This window comes from Cupressus sempervirens, chromosome 2 (assembly GCF_028749045.1).
Source record: "Cupressus sempervirens isolate cs-2001-9-10 chromosome 2, ASM2874904v1, whole genome shotgun sequence".
NCBI classification, from domain to species: domain Eukaryota; kingdom Viridiplantae; phylum Streptophyta; class Pinopsida; order Cupressales; family Cupressaceae; genus Cupressus; species Cupressus sempervirens.
In genome coordinates this window covers 605,712,651-605,729,911 of record NC_143119.1, presented here as the reverse complement: position 1 = coordinate 605,729,911, position 17,261 = coordinate 605,712,651, and the positions used below count along the sequence as shown (strand labels likewise).

The 17,261-nt window shown below is 37.0% G+C and overlaps 1 protein-coding gene across 2 annotated transcripts in view; it reads left to right on the top strand.

The window, feature by feature from the left end:
• The first annotated feature begins 374 nt into the window (after positions 1–374).
• The window catches only part of LOC149574846 (uncharacterized), a 70,650-nt gene continuing 53,763 nt past the window's right edge, over positions 375–17,261 (top strand). The window contains exons 1-2 of one of the 2 annotated variants that reach the window (XM_089814686.1): positions 377–641; positions 15,059–15,315. The gene's annotated coding sequence lies outside the window, so the exon portion shown is untranslated. Of the gene's footprint in view, positions 642–15,058; positions 15,316–17,261 lie in introns of both variants that reach the window. The other variant, XM_089814687.1, reaches the window with a different exon arrangement.

Sequence of the window (17,261 nt, the reverse complement as noted above, 5' to 3'; positions counted from 1 at the left end):
TTATTGGCTCAGTTGAGGATTGGATCCCATCACCTCAGATGCGAGACAGGCGGATGGAAGAGGCCCAAAGAGGTTTGGGAGGAGAGGATATGCGTGTTTTGTAAGACGAGAGCTATTGAAAAAGAATGACATTTTCTCTCCGAGTGGACAACTTACAACAATATTAGAATATACTATGATTTCATACAAAAGGTAGTCAACATGCATAGTTTGTTTGAGATTGAGAGGGTCAAGCAAACAATAGACTTCTTGATTAAGATCATATCAGAAAATTAGAAATAGAAAAAAATATAGAATCTGTTTAGCACGTGCTGGTACCACCATAGAGTGCTCTGTGGACGTCATTAAAATCCCATTCATTCAAATATATGGTAGGCTTTCATTTTGATACGTAGACACGGAGAGAAGTCATGCTCTTAATAAACATAGCACCACGTTTCTGTTTGGGTTAAATATAAGCTCTGAAACGCAACTGGACTGAAAAACGATTTGCGATCTTTTCACCCCGCTCCCGATTACAAAAACAATTGCTGACTACGTTTACGAGATACATTCGGTAGGTTTGAAGATCACAGCCACGCAGCTGCTTCTCGCATCCAGGCGATTAGGGAGCATGCACCTCTACTGGCTTTAGACCCGTGGTACTTCTTTTATTTCATTTTTTACCTGACAAGCTGACAGAAAATCTCCCTAGGCAAAATACTTTTTCAAAACGTTTGCATTGTCACATTTTGAGAAAACTCTTTGCTGCTACTGTCCACCTCTGGAGTAAATGTAGGGGTACATATTTCTTTTTGAAAGCTTCTGAGACTCTGTGGGGATTTTGTCAACACTCTAAGCTTATCTCCTCTAGTCGGTATGCTTTGTCGTGGCCATTATTGAAGAATTAAACTCAGATTATTTCTCTAATATGGCTAGAGGCTGCATTAAATATAAAACCCCTCTTTGTTACCTTCGAAGTCCTCTGAGATTTTTGGGATATCTTTGTTTGGCACTTGACTCTCCGTATTACTTTTTTTTCCCCAAATCTGGCATTTTCTCATTAAAATTTATTCGGTTTGAAAGCTCCGAGGGTTTCTTGGACATGGACTTTGAATGTTTCGAGGATTTAAAACATTTTATTTTTCTTTATTTGAAATATGCAACATCGTTGCTTCCTGTCATTTTTCTATTTCATAATTTAGATAAAGGGTTTGTAGAGTTCCCCGCTTAATCTATCATGTCGTGACTATTACTGTCGATAAGGGTTTTGAAAAAAATTCAACATTTTTTGAAATATACATGAAAACTTTGGCGTCACTCCTCGGCTCCTTTTTACTATCAAATCTTGGTAAGAATAAATCTCAAAATAACCGGATGCTGGGCACATATCGTGCACACAGCCCGTCTGTCATTATGAGACCATCTTTTTTATATGCACACGATTCACTGTATTTTTTGTATCATTACCAGCTCCCTTAATGCAGGACACAAACTCAACATTCTACAGGTACACATTGTTCCATGGAAATTTTTTAAACATTGTGCAAACTTTTTAGATTTTTCGTGGTTATGTTTCCTTGTGCGGCCATGGATATTTCTAGGAAATAGCTTTTTAAGGATTTTGACCTTTGTTCTTTGATTTCCAGTGTATATCTCAACACATAGCTATTCAATACATCTCTGCACACCATATACAAGTACTCCTCACTGTCAAGAAAAAGTGAAGATTCTGTCTGCTTATTTACCATGGTTGAGGTCAAAACTCTAGCAAAAGTAAAAGTGAAAGATCTTGACATCTGTAGCTTGATAATCTTTCAAACCTGCAAAACAACAAGAATACATTTTCCTTTCTTTGAAACTATAAACTTTGAAACTTGGAAGATCTTCTGGCAACAATTACATTTTGGGTGCTCAAGCTCTCATATGCTCCGTTGATCATTTTGAGTTACAGGTTGGAGATATTGATGTTTTGATGTTATCTAATGTAGTTTTGATATTTCATAAGTTGTGACTGTTACCCATTATACTTTGGGGCTATGCTCCATGAAGTTTCCAGGACAAGGACGTTTTAGGGGTTGAGGATGTGTTTCTGGTACAGGTACGGGTTGAAGCCAAAATTTAGGAGACTGAATCTTATGGGATGACGATTAAAAACATAGGGAATTTTTCTAACAGAGAGACACAATTCAAATATGCATATCATAACGTTGATAAACCATTCACCATAGAGTTGTAAACATTTAAGAAGCTCAGTACATGGAAATTGAAAACTATCAAGATTCAAATGACAATATGATATCTGATATATTTGAATATCGCATACATATAGCAAAAATGCCCAAAGGCTCCAAGTATCAATGTATCATGAATGAAATCAAAATGATATAAACTAAATACTAGAAGTCTAAATGAGATCTCCAACTCCATAATAATCAAAAGCAATAATGTATATGAGTATCTGCAAAGCAGAAAGCCAAATATATGGATGTCTTCTAGGAATCTAAATCTAAATCAAAATCAAAATCATAGTCAGCCTCTCCCTCTGAATCACTTGCAGGGGTAGGCAGAGGGTCCTCATCCAATGGAACACTAAGCAGCTCTGGAGACGTCTCATCCTCATCAATTTGCAATGCATCCTTAGGATTAACATCCCAACGTAGTGCTGAAGTCTGCCAATGCTCAAGACTCGGCCGCTTCTCTAGTTGCAATACACTGTGAACATCCACAAGCTTCTTCGGTCATCTAAAGGTAAGGTTATTCCTCTTGACTGATTGGATAAAGCTATATGTAGACCAATTCCTCTTTGCAGCATAGGAACTCGCAACCTGTGAAAGAAGATGAATGGCAAGAGCTTTCAGCACAAGTGCATCTTTGCCATGCCATGCCCACCATCCAATTGGGGCCCTTTGAGCTAATGTAACTCTATCAATCCTCGCCTCTAGTCTACCAAAAGTTGGACCACAAAGCCGAATTTTTTTCAGCATCCTCTCCATTATACCTTTTTGAAAGGGCCTTGAAGAAGCTCTCCTTCACTAGCCCTCCTTCACCTGTATTGAACAAACAAAAATTTAAAAGTTAAAATTTAGAAACTTTACAAATAAAATCAAAATTTTAAAAACATATTAAAAATTCAGAAATTCAAATCTTAAATTGTTAAAAACTTAAACCTCAAACATGAATTAGACTCACCTCCTCATTAGTAGAGGGATGCACTCTTCTAGGTCTTGGTGCGTACCATTTAGGATTGATTGCATAGGCTGCCATATGAAGTTGGGTGTTCGTAGTATTCCACCTTTTCATCACAATGGGCTTAATATGCTCCTCATAGAACTTCAAAGTAGGTTCCTTGTTTTTAATAGTTTGCTTGACTTGCCAAGCATGCTATCAAAGGTCTCATAAATTGTAACATCCTCTTTTTCCGGGTCTTAATTAACAACTAGCATACTCGAGAAAAACAGTTATTACTTCATTTCATAGGAAGACAATTATATTAGTCACGTTCATGTGAAAAGGGATTGACAGTTAAAAACAGTTAAACAAAATTTCTTAACTAAGAACTTAAAACACCATCAAGGAATTTACTATAGAAATTAAAATCCACATACCATGGAATTTGAATCGATAAGTCATTGTAAAAATGCTTCTGCAATCACCCAAATTAGTCCACAAATACCACTATAACATTATCATATAATGACTTCCATCCAATATCGCTATATCAAAATGAAATGACCATTACCATTAAATACCACTATATAAAATTAGGGCATCTCATACCACTGTATCAATTAGGGCATCAATTACTATTGGATCATTTAGGGCTTCAAATACCATCGTATCTTTTAGGGCTTCAATTACCACTGGATCATTTTGTTAGAGTAAATAATTAATAATTAATTATTTATTCTATTACTTAAGCTTACTTAGGTTAATGCATTTATTTAATATTTAGTATTTAATGCATGTAGTGGTTAGTTGTTGACAACTTGAGAGTTTGCTCCTTTTTTAGCATATTCCACTTTTTGTGGATATGTGCTGAGTTGTCATTTTTGTCCTCTACCTCCTTCCAGCTTGTTCTACAAGCTTCCATGAGGCCTTTTTAAACGGTCTCTCTCTCATTGTAATACATTCCATTTTTTCACATAGCAATTCTAATTTTCTATTGTGAAACATTCTTGTGCATTTTTTGCTTCAAGCTCTTTGCTCCCTAGGCTTTTCTTCAGCAAGTTATTTGCACTGCAGGTGATCTTGGCGCATTATCGGAGTCGGATTATCAACTCCTACATGGTATAAGAGCCTTCCTGCTGCAGCTTCGTTGAAGGTTTTTTAAGCCATGATTTGATGTCACAAACCCTAGCTTGTTTGTGAATTTTTTTTCAAATCAGGGGCAGAGCAATTTTTCGGAGCATTTTCAGCCCAAACGGACGCCACCATTGAATTCGGAAGGCCGTTTACAGTCAGAAATCATATAAAATTTTTCGATTTCGGACACAGGGCTTTTGTGGAGATTTGTTAAGGCCTCTAGGGCACCGTCGTACGAACTGTACGGCCGAAAAAGGAAATTTTTTTTAAAAAAAAGGGCGCCGCCGTAGTAGCGTCGGAGCGCCACCCGGCGGCCACCCCGAAACCAATCCCGCCGCTGCCGTTGTCTTGTCGTTTGCCCGACGCCGCCGTGGGGTTCGTCCTTCCGGCATCCGCCGCCGCAGTCGTTCGCCCGCCCGACGCCGCAGCGGGGTTCTTTTTCCGCAAACGCCGCCGTGACTCCTTCTCCGGCCGCCCGACGCCGCAGCGACTCTGCAATCGCCGCCGCCTCCGCTCCCCGCAACCGCAGCGGAGCCTCCGCCACCGCCGCGGAAGCCTTAGCCCGGCCGCCGCAACCCGCCGACGACAATCGCGTAGCTGGGTTTTCCTCGTGGTCGCCACCATCGCCGGCGGAAACAGCTCACACGCTGCTTTGCGGCTTTTCCGGCAGCAACGTCACTTTCTCGGGACGACGTCACTTTTTCGGCATCTGACGTCACCTTGCCGGTGACCGGATTTTTTTGCTGGAGACAGCCTTGTGACGGGCATACGGCCGTCAAATTTAGGCCCTTGTCTGTAATTTTCCAGCAAGTGCATTTTTGGAGCAGCAGTCGGTTTTTTGGCTATAACTTGAGCATACGGAGGTCTTTTTCCGATCCGAAAAAAGCATTGGAAAGCTGACTCAGAGACGGAGACATTGGTGCTGGTTTTGTACGATTTTGAATTCGTTTGAGCTTCCATTTTTGGCGTCAAAGTAGAGGCTTCTGTTTTCTCTTATTTTGCATCAACAAATCCAGGTTCCTTTCCAGTTTTTTGCTTTCCTTAGTTGTTTTTTTTGTGGTATTTGGGAGATATTCTTGTACGTTTGTGGGGGGTGTCTTTCTTTTCTGTAATTTACTTCAATTAAGACCCTTCTACTTCCGTCTTCTTCTTTCTCTCAATGGCGGATCCATCTATATCCCGTCTCACACCACACAACTACCACACGTGGAAGGCACAAATGACTAGACTTCTCATGTCAAGGGGTTTATGGTCATGTTTGGATGAGAATCAACCTGTTCTTACACGAGCTTTTGAGGTTCTTCAGCATAGGAACAAAATGGATGAGGCCATGGGATTGATTGCATTGAACATTTCAGACAATCTACTATTCCACTTGGATGGTTTGACTACTCCACGAGCTTATTGGCTCAAATTTCAGACTTTGTTTGGCCAAGTGAATGAGTTTCGGGCACTTCAGCTAGATACAGAGTTGACTTCTTTGACACCTGATAGCTTTCCCACCATTGAGGACTTCTTGATGAAGTTCAAATCTCTACATACACTTTTGCAGGGATGTGGGAAGAACAAAACAGATGATGAGTGTATCTTTTTGATACTCTCAAAGTTAAAGGGACAGTATCAGATCTTCTCTTCCACTTTCTACTCCACTATGGATGCCTTGGGTGATAGACATAGGATGCCTTCATTTGAAATATTTTGTGATCGGTTAACCCGTGAATAGTCCAAGATCACTCAAATGGATTCACTTTCAGGTTCACAGTCACAAGCATTGCTTACACAGGAGCAGAAGTCAACGCAGATATCAGATCCCTCTTCTACTGGTTCATCATCTTCTAAGAAGAAGGAGAAAAAGAAGACCGCAACTCCTACTTATTCCTATTGTGGGAAAGGATCTCATGATGAGGCACGTTGTTTTCAGAAGAGATGTGATGGCTATGAGAAACAGATTGCTGATTTGCACGCTCTCCTTCAGAAGAGCACTTTTTCCTCTCCATCCTCTTCTACCTCACAAGGGTCTTCTTTTCAAGCTTCTTCTACCTCTTCAACATCTACATCAGATCTTGGAAAGGGTCATGCATTACAGGCTTCCATTGCATCTCCTTCACAGGTTCCTTGGATACTGGATTCAGGTGCTTCTCACCATGTGACATCTTCTCAAGGTGTCTTCTCCATCCTTGAGGCTTCTCCTATTCCGCACATTCTCATGGGGAATAACACTGCATTACCAGTCTGCGGGAAAGGTTCAGTTCCCATCCAAGATGGTATATTCAATGATGTATTGTATGTTCCATCTTTGTCTGCTAACCTTCTCTCGATTTCTCAGATTACACGCAGTGGATCAGGGAAGACAGTTGAGTTCACTACTGATTCAGTCTTCATTCGAGATCGTGCTACAGGAGATCTTATTGCTACAGGGGCAGTTGATCCTTCCACTCATCTCTACACCTTCTCACACTTTGGTCCACCATCTCCATTGTTGAAGCACACTACTTCTCTTTTGCAGGAGCATCATGTGGTGCAGACAGGATACTTGAACCTTTGTATTGTTCCTGAGATCCCTATTTTGACTACCACGCCACATCCAGTTGAGGGCTTTTCTTCTCTGCAAGATTCTCCTTCCACTCTACCTGATCTTCCAGCTTCATTTATTGAGACTCCAGATACACTTGTTGCAGATACTACAGTGGACATTCATGACAGTGTCATCACACTTGCCTTGGGGATTCCATTTCCAGATCCTCATACATTCTCCCCTGGGCCTCAACTAGGCTTTCCAGTTTTGCCTCTCATTCAGGGATTCCCTTGTTATGTACCCTTGTTTCTTCCACATTGGAGTTGCATTGGTTTGATCCCTCCTTTAGGGGCTCCTTTATTCTGGGGAGGCTCTAGTATCTCTCATGGGGGGGCTGGTTTTACTTATGGTTTTGAGTGGGTCTCTTGACTCTTTTCTAATGGAAGTTGTCCTTGGGGGGATTGGTTGAGGCCTTCCTTCCTTCACTTCATGTTTTTTTTAGCATGTTGTTTTTACCTCTTTTTGGAGGAGGGTTTTTTCCATAGGTTTTTCCCTCTTTCTCCATTTTACAGAGGTTACATTGTACATGGGTACCTAACATGGCCTCGTTTCCGGGACCCATTATGCATTTCATCTTAGTTTTGGGAGCTTAAGGCATTCCCCTAAGTTGCACTTAAGGGGGGGTGTTAGAGTAAATAATTAATAATTAATTATTTATTCTATTACTTAAGCTTACTTAGGTTAATGCATTTATTTAATATTTAGTATTTAATGCATGTAGTGGTTAGTTGTTGACAACTCGGGAGTTTGCTCCTTTTTTAGCATATTTCACTTTTTGTGGATATGTGCTGAGTTGTCATTTTTGTCCTCTACCTCCTTCCAGCTTGTTCTACAAGCTTCCATGAGGCCTTTTTAAACGATCTTTCTCTCATTGTAATACATTCCATTTTTTCACATAGCAATTCTAATTTTCTATTGTGAAACATTCTTGTGCATTTTTTGCTTCAAGCTCTTTGCTCCCTAGGCTTTTCTTCAGCAAGTTATTTGCACTGCAGGTGATCTTGGCGCATTATCGGAGTCGGATTATCAACTCCTACACATTTAGGGCATCAAATATCACTGGATCAATTAGGGCTTCTGATACCACTAAATTAATTAGGGCTTCCAGATACCATTGTGTCATTTTCTTTCTTTCCGATTACTTAACTATGGCAATAATTCAAAATTAGAAGATATGCTCATATTTGATATTCATATAAATGAAAAACAATCCATAAATCTAGCTCTCGCATCTAGGTGTAAAATAATTGTAACTATGAAATAACTCAATTAATCTTACCTTCTTGCATATATGTCATAAAAGTGATATTACCTGTTTTCGACAAACAATTGAATGTATAGCTTATTTTTGTTTGTTGTATGTCTGACAACTTTGGGAGAGGTGAAACATTATTAGGGCTTTAACCACCCAACCTTGGACTATAACATATCCCCACACAATCTCTAACGAGAAAGGCCCTCCCTACTCAGAATTGGTAGGGATCATCTTACCATTTAGTTGAGCATTCTAGTATCTAACTACACCACTTGACTTGATTGTAGTAGGGGATTACAATAACAGGATCATGCATGAGCTATTAAGTGTTTCCTTTTAAAAATGATAAACCTTGTTATGTCATAACTAATATTGATTCAGATTATTGCAGACTCCTTTCTCTCACCTCTTTACCCATTTCCTTGGCTAAACAACCGAGTGAGTCCCAGGTGTTCGGAATTCTCAGAACAACCAGTTCTTTCTGTTGATTCCCAACAAATTCATGAATAACAATATGTTCTAACTTATCACGATTTGTGATTTGAGAAGGACATTCTTAAAGATTGCAGAATTTATTGTTTAATTAATTTAATCATATTTGGTTTCTCTTCTACGTTCTTTCAGATTCATTCTAACTCTTCACCTTACATAACTATACAACTAGTGAATCTTAGTGTTTGGAAAATTTGAGCAATCTGCTCTGTGCATAAGTTCTAAAAAGATTCATTGATTAGTATATCTTATCACGAATTGTGACTAAAAAGAAATATGTTTTTGAGACTATTTGGAAAATATCATTGAATTCTGATTTCCAAACAGAATATTTCATTCAGGTTTTATTACACTTAGGAAACCTTTCTTTAAGAGATACTATTCAACACTCTTTATTATGATTCTAGAAACCATGAGAGTTAAGAAGAAAGTTCATCATAATTCATAGGGATTACTCAGCTAGTGAAGAAAATAGCATGATCACAAGCAAAAGATAAGAGATTTCCATGCCTAGCCGACTGTTATAGATTTGCATTTATAAACTTGAAAGGTTAATTCATGACCTGCACTGTATTCTTTGGAAACTTGAGTCTCAATGGCTCCTCTTGGCTTTCTTCAACGCTGATCCTAAGTATTTTAGCCGGAATTACTTCCTCGGCTAAGTTGGAATTGCCCAATTTGATCTAGGTTGATATCAATGGTAATTTGTAGGAGACTTAATGGCAGATTTTCAGACGTTTCAAGGCAGATTGCAGTCGTTGCAGAGTAGGGTTGAAATTGGTAAATGAGCATGAAAATCTGGATTGTAGTAAGGAAGAAAGGATTCGGGCACCAAGGAGAAGGGTGATCCCGACTCTCCCTTACGGCTACCTAAAAAGGAAGAGCAAACATGACTCCTTGGCTTCCACCGGTTACAAAAAGATTATTTGCAAATTCAAATTGCCAAGTGTTTAAATTGATTGCAAAAGAAAAGAAATTAAAAAGGTTGGAAGAAAGAGTTGGAAAAATTATAATACAATTCAAATTGCCAAATATTAAATTGAGTTTTCATGCCAAGTGTTAATTGGTTAAAAGCAAGAATGTTAAAATGGAAAGAATAGAGTTGGAAGATAATAATTCGAATGTTAATATATTTGAATATTATTATAATTTTATATTATATATGTACATGTAAATATTAATGGGGTGACATCACTTTATTAAATTATTATAATATAATGGTGCCGTCTCATTTTTATATCTATATGTATGTATATACATATATATTATAATAATATGGTGAAAAATTATTAAAAATCCTCTTGAGGTATGTTTTATATTTTAACTCAATTGTTTATGTTTCTCAAATTATTTATTTAAATAGCTCATGCAAGTCCTACAGCTGTATCTTGATTCAAGTGGCTAGGTCCTCAACCCATCTGCCCAGTGATGGTGATGCTCTTATGCTTGATTCTTTTCTAACAATGCTTCCACTCCTTCGACGTGTTTCCTATAAGGAAATTTTCCGCAGTTAAATCATATTATCATAATAAGTTATAAATAATCATAATGGCTATTTGCCTTTTCAATTCCATGAATTTGTGATAATAAATCAACTAGCTTGTTATCTTCACACGAAATTATAATGACTAACCATCTTATCATTTCATAGGATTATAACAAATTAAACTGTCAACTGATTTCATGTGAACCTCAACGGCTATATTTCAAATTAGGTAAAAAATTGGGATGTAACATAAATCTTTGCAAGACTAGGAGAGTCAATATCAACATATCTAATGAATTGCACAGTAGGGTCAACGGAGGAGCAAATGTATCTGCAAATGAAAGCAAATTACAAGTGAGAAATATCATGTTTCTTAAAAAATCAGCAAATGCTAAAATCAAAAATATTTTTATTAAATCAACAATAACAATTATTTAAGTTACTTACCTCTTTGTGGTCCACTAGTTATCATCCAGGATTCTTCGTTTCACACTTCTTCCATCTGGAGTGCTTGAGTCATGCCATCTATTCCAGTTTGCATTGACCACCATCGATTATAAGGCCACTTGGACCTCAAGCATCCTCTCCAACAAACTGAAGTAGCTAGCATATCTGTTGTCCATGGGCTTGAGGAATTCTTTCTTGGAAAAAGTCCTAAATAATGTAAGAGGTTTGATTATTGCAAATAAACATTTGCACATCTCTAGCATCAGACACCATAGCCTTTATCCAATCAAATTTCCCCAATGTCCTTGAAGGTGTTATTCAATGCATGTACACAACATGGGGTCCAAAAAATGTGCCTATAGGTGCTCTCTACTATCAATCTAGCTGATTTACACACCCAGATTGAATCAATGACTGCTTGCACAACACTTGAAGGCCCAACCTCTTTTATAGCATCCTTCAAAATCTGAAATTGGGTGGATTCATCCTTCCTTTATCATGAACAATTAATTGCTCTAAGAAAATAAGCCCCTGCTTTACTAGTGACAATAAGATTGATGAGTGGTTGATGTTTGATATTGGTCCGCCCATCTAGGATGATAGAGCATCCATCACTCATCCATGTTTATCTCATATCCTCCATCAAAATGCTTACTATTGAGTACTCTTTATCAAGGATATTGGTGCGCAATTTAGCCTCTCCTAGTGGTATAAATGAGGGACCAGCAACACATATGCCTTTGCTCATTTGTCTATAGAATGAGGAATGAGAATGTTAAACGTTTATCAAGTTTATTTCAGATTTATAGAGAATATATGTATGTGTTCTATTTCAGTGTCTTACGATCTAATGAGGTTCAAACTTCAATTGCTATGGATCTGATTTACTTCAAAGATTTGTATTTATACTATAGTGATAAGAAAGAGATATGCTCCAATATTTATGATGCTTTTGATGCTACATATATGCTTAGGCATTTATTGATTTCGATGCCTAGCAAGATCAGGTTGTTTGAATATATAAATCATAGAGAGGAACGGAAGTGAATGGGCATGTCTCTGATTGGAGGCATGGCCATTCACCACCATGTCTTTTCGTTAGTAATTAATTCATAACAATTCTTAATCACAAATTTGCAACTGCGATAGTGCCGTTTCAAATAAAGATTACAGCCCTTGCATTATATCCTGCAAATTGAAATTGTTTATAAACAAATAAGGATCAGCTTCTATTTGGAAATACTGATAATCACATAGAAATGTGATATCTCAGATGGATGTATATATATATCACCGGTTTAGATATAGTGATCATTATTTGCAGAATATGGTTTTTATATGTGTGTGTGTGTGTGTGCATGTATTTTGATTTTATTGATCACAAAGATTGTCTAACCGAAGCTACATATTTCAACAGAGAAACATGGAGTGGTATGCTTTCTTGTTTTCTTGTATGTTCAATAAATCAGCCACATTCGTATCTCTCTTGGCCTTTCCCTTCGCTTTACTAGTAGTGCTAGTGGGAGTGGGTGTGGGTGTGGGTGTGCTACCTATTGGACCCCTTGCTTTCAATGCCTTCCCTCCACATGCACCTATTGGCCTCAAGTATTTCTTCAGCTGTAATTTCTTTTGCAACCTCTTACCCCTTGCCCACCTATCCATGAAAGATGAGAATACACTCTTGTGTAGCTTCCAAAATCATGTTTCTTACATATACGACACTCCCATTCCCTACTACCCCCCTGATTTTTTTTCTTATTGTTGTCTACTTTTGTGGCAAATTGTAGGAGAGGTTTCTTAGGGTTGTATGGGTTTTTGGCATTTTTTTGAGGACTTTCGAAGGGTACTCAAATGGATTAGACATTGTTGCATCTTCCATAGGGACATCTATATCAGTTGAAGAATCATCCATGGCTACCCTCGGTCTTTTTCATTGCCTTTGTAAATGTGACATTTGAGTTTCTTGCATGGCAATATCCATGCTATGACTACTTCCCTCACCTTCACTGCTGCTTATGTTTTTGAATTTTTAATGTATTTTACTGCTGCAAGTTATGGAAAAAATAAATTTCAATGTTAATTCAACATGCCCTCTCTATGTGATGAAAAAAAATGAGGCAACAAATAACAATAAAGTTTGAATCAAATAAAAAGAAAAGAAAATACATACCTGGAATGAAGAAGAATTGAAGGCAAAACCTCCTCTTGGACATCCAAAATGCACTCTTCTCTTGCTGCTATTGTTTTTCTCTTCCTCTTCGCACTTGCAAAAAACTTGAAATGAACAAAAGACTTAAGTCTTTTGTTTTTTAAAGCGAAAATAGGGTTTGAGTATTTTATTATACCCCAATTTCCATGTGGGGCCCACGCAGTGGTGAGAGAGAAAAAAATTGTGTTTGCTTTTCTTAATGCCTTTGCCATTTTGGAAAATTGGGGACGAGAATCTTTATTGGGTATGGACGAGAGTCTGTACTGGACAGATTTGCAGTCCTCAGTATGGAATTTTGTACCTGCATTTCCTGCCCAATTTGAAATGCCGTTTCAGGGATGGTACTGGATTTTTGAATTTTGGAACGACACAGGGGACAACAAAAAACAATACCGGGGTCCCTGTTCTGTATGTGGTACGGGTACGAGGCAAAAAAGCTAGGGGACGCGTCCCCATAGAACACAACTGTTTGGGGCCTTTATTTTACATAATGTTCAATCATTCTTGATAAGAACTTTAAATTAGAATTTAAATACCATCTACACTGAAAAAATTGTATTTAGGTTGTTCAGCTTATTCCTTTGTCAAATCTGGGCATTTGATTGCTGCACTTTACCATCTAATATATCTATTTGTTTCTACAATAGTATTGCTTTGTTTATAATCATTCTCCTATATATGTCAAAAAAACACCTCTCAAATATATACTACAATACAAACTGCTCACGATCATGCAACAAGTATTATGTTTCCTGTAGCTTATTCAAATATAACTTCTATGCAGATGATCTATTAAAATCAGTCATTCAATACATACATGTTCTCTTCATTATCATTGCATAACCAGTTGCTCAAGCTGATCACTTTATGTTTCTACCATCAACTTTCTCGTGAACCTTTGATAGAGATAATCCTCTGGTATTCATATGATGCTGGAACTTTTGTTACTGTACTTATAATAGTGCAATGAAATCATAGTATTGCCTTTAGAATGCTCTTAGTTTGAATAGTACAAGATTGCAACCACTATTCCTTATCTTGCATTGATATGATCTGTTCTGACTGTGCAAATTAATGCCCTGTTATTTAATTCTAAATATATTTTTGGTGGTCATTCCATAGTCATACATCATTGAGAATGATTAGACATTTAAAAGCTTTTTGTCTTCTCAAAAATTTATCACTATCCACTCTGTAACACCCCCCTCAGGAGCCCAAGAGAAATTAACCTACTATGTTACAATGTTTAACTGAACATTTAAAAAAAAGTTTGTAAATCATAAGATAATAACACAGGAGAATTATACACACACATCAAGTACACATAAGCAATTACAAATACAATTTCCATTCCTCAAGGGTTCTTTCATGTTGAGTTGTGTTTAAGAGAGTTCAAAATTCAATGCTAACCCACACACAACATGAAGAAATAATCAATAATAAAAAATAATTTTTCATAAAAATATGTTTCACATAACAAGGTGACTGGTAGCCACACTGTAGGGAGAAAGTGCTTCACAACATCTAAGGGTCCAGTATACTGGGTACATTAGAGGATGTACTCAAACTAAATGAATAGATAGATCATTAATGATTGGTACAATTATCTTTCATGTCATTCCATGTAATTATGAGCCCTACTTACGAGGAATCATTCCATGCATTTATTATAATGCAGGGTGTTACACACTTTCTATAGCATTGACTGCAATGTACTTGTACTGTGCTAGAAAATAAATACAATTTCATGAAGTGGTGTATCTAAAGATTTTTTCTAGAATCTGATAACAATTTTGGGACACATCCTTTTCTGATTAGAGTAGAAGACTGTTAGCTTCATTTGCTTAGTAAGCGTCTCATTTGCTGATTGTCATAGCAGATTTCTATTCACTTGATAAGTCCCCATTGACATTATGAGGCTTATATTCTCTTTCATACATAATGTGTAACCTTTTCTTGTTGTAAGCATTGCAAACTGTTCTACTGTACAATCTGATGGTCATCTTGTGTTTATTGGAATGCATTACATTATCTGCTGATATTGAACTTAGCAATCTTGTCTTTATTGTAATGCATTACATTATCTGCTGATATTGAACTTAGCAAGATGTGAAATTATAAATCTGTAGTTGCACATTAAACAACTTTTTAGTTAAAATTTGTATCTTTGATATAGCTCTATGATCTTGTTTGCCTTTTCTAAATGATTCGACTGAATGTGCACTTGTATGATAGTCAAATACAGGGGTAGGATTGAGGTTTGGCTTTGCTTCTTCTTCTTAGACTAACCCAATTTTTATCATTCTGCAGTTACAATCAAAGAGGTGAAGCTATCTTTGAATTTTAGCTACTTCAAGAAGTGGACTTCTCAATAACACCTATCGGCTATACACTTGCACCCTGCCCTGGTGCAAGTGCTAGTAGATATTGTATGGGTCTTTGAAAGAATCCCACTGTTCTCAGTTTTGCAATCTCATTCTCAGTTTTGTTGCAGTTTTGGAATCGGGTTCAGGTGCCATTCTCCTACAGGTACCATTATAGACTGGACTGCCAACCTGCGATTTAAGGTAAGCGTAACATTTTGTTCCTTTTTAATGTTCTGCTATGGGTTGTTTGAATTTCTGGCCTGTCGGTTTGTATGTGTCGTGCATTTCAAGTTTTGGCAAGGAAAGCATCCCCTCTCACCTCCTTTGCACCTATTGCTCTACATGACTATCTCAAAATCTTTTTTTTCTTTGTTTTTGAGACTCAAGGCTCTGACATATAGGAAAATAATGGCTTGTATTTAAGGGGTAAGCTTTTCTTGGTCAGTAACTCACTTTGATTCTTTGTAAGTACATGTAAAATCTCCTTACTCAAAATGTCCCATAACTGCAATCATTAATATCCAATAAGAACATCTCTATACATTTTCAGGCTAGTTTTGGGTGTCAAGTTTCTATGTTTATTTTTAATTTTTTTCGAAGCATGTTACTCTATTCTTTTCTTCAAGTCCGGATTTTCAGAGTTTTGTAAGCCAGGAATTGCTTTGTTCACGGTGCGATCACAAGATAAGACAAGCTTCTTGTGTGCCCATTTTCCTTTTCATACTTCCGTTTTTATTGTTAATCTTAGTATATTAGTGTCGAGGCAAAACATATAAGGTGGGCCGTGATCGTGAGCATAAAGCTTTTTCAATACTTTGTTAGTAATAAAGTTTTCATATCTTTGTTATTAAATTTACGATTATCAAAGAGTGCTTGTCTGGTGTGTCCAATGTTAATTCTGTAACTCGTAAGCATACTAATCTGATAACAGATCGATTTGATCTGATATGGCATGAATAAATAAATATTGATTTAAGTCCTTGCCTTGTTCTCCTTAAGATATTGGCGTCTATCCTTGTGTAATAGTTTAAAACTAATTTAAACTCCTTAGTTTATGTTAGTGTTAAACTCATTTAATTCTTGGAAAGTTGCCGACTTCTAGAGGTTAGGCATAAATGGATTTTGGAAGAGACATGTCCTTTCTAAGGACATGTCCCTTAAATTCTATATTTATAGAGGGTAAGGTTGAAGTCTAAGAGCACACAAGAAGAAAGACAAGTCTGCTCCTTAGTCAATACTGCCCAAATTCAAATTGCAGAATTAAAAGACAAAATTCTGAATTATATTTCTAATTCAATTGAAGGCAATACTTTGAAGTTGTTCTCAACAAATCACAAGGAGAGGAAGAAGATCAAATCTAGTCTATATTCAGTCATAGAATTTGCAGAAACTTTTCATGGTGTCAGAGCTCTGGTAGTCGAACCTAGGCTTTGCAAAATTCAGTAATCAGACTTTATATATATCTAGCAACTATCTCCTATCTTCAATCGCATACACAATCAGATCCAAGGACAGGTTTGATGGGAAATAACACTTTGATGCCTGCAAGTTTAGAATCATGATGATTCTTGAAGAAAATGATGTAAAACAATTTGTTGATAAACCATCCAAACAACCTCCAGTTGAACCTCATAAATCTATTTGGAGCAAAGGAAATAGGAAAGCCATTCAAATCATATTAGATGGAGTAAAAAATGATATCGTACCCATGCTTACAAAACATCAAACAACATTTGATATCATGAATGCATTATTAAATGCATATGAGGTCAACAATGCAACTAGGGTTCTCACATTGAAAAGGCAACAAAATCACATACAAATAAAGAAAGGAGAATCAATGAATTCTTACTTCCTAAAGGTTGCCGGCATTAGAGATGAATTGTCAAGTATAGGAACCATTATTAGTGACACGGAACTAACACTAATGGCTATAGATGGATTACCAGATTTGTGAGGAACTTTTGCATAGGATACAAAGAAGCACTAGACTCTATTTCAGAAAAGTTTAATGGTGAAGTTACCAATGGTGATAATTCAACACATTTCGTCGAAGGAATTGGAAACTAAACCTTGAAACTAAAATTAGGAAATTCTCTTCTTCTCAAAGGTGTACTCTACGTACCAGGAATAAAAAGAAATCAAAT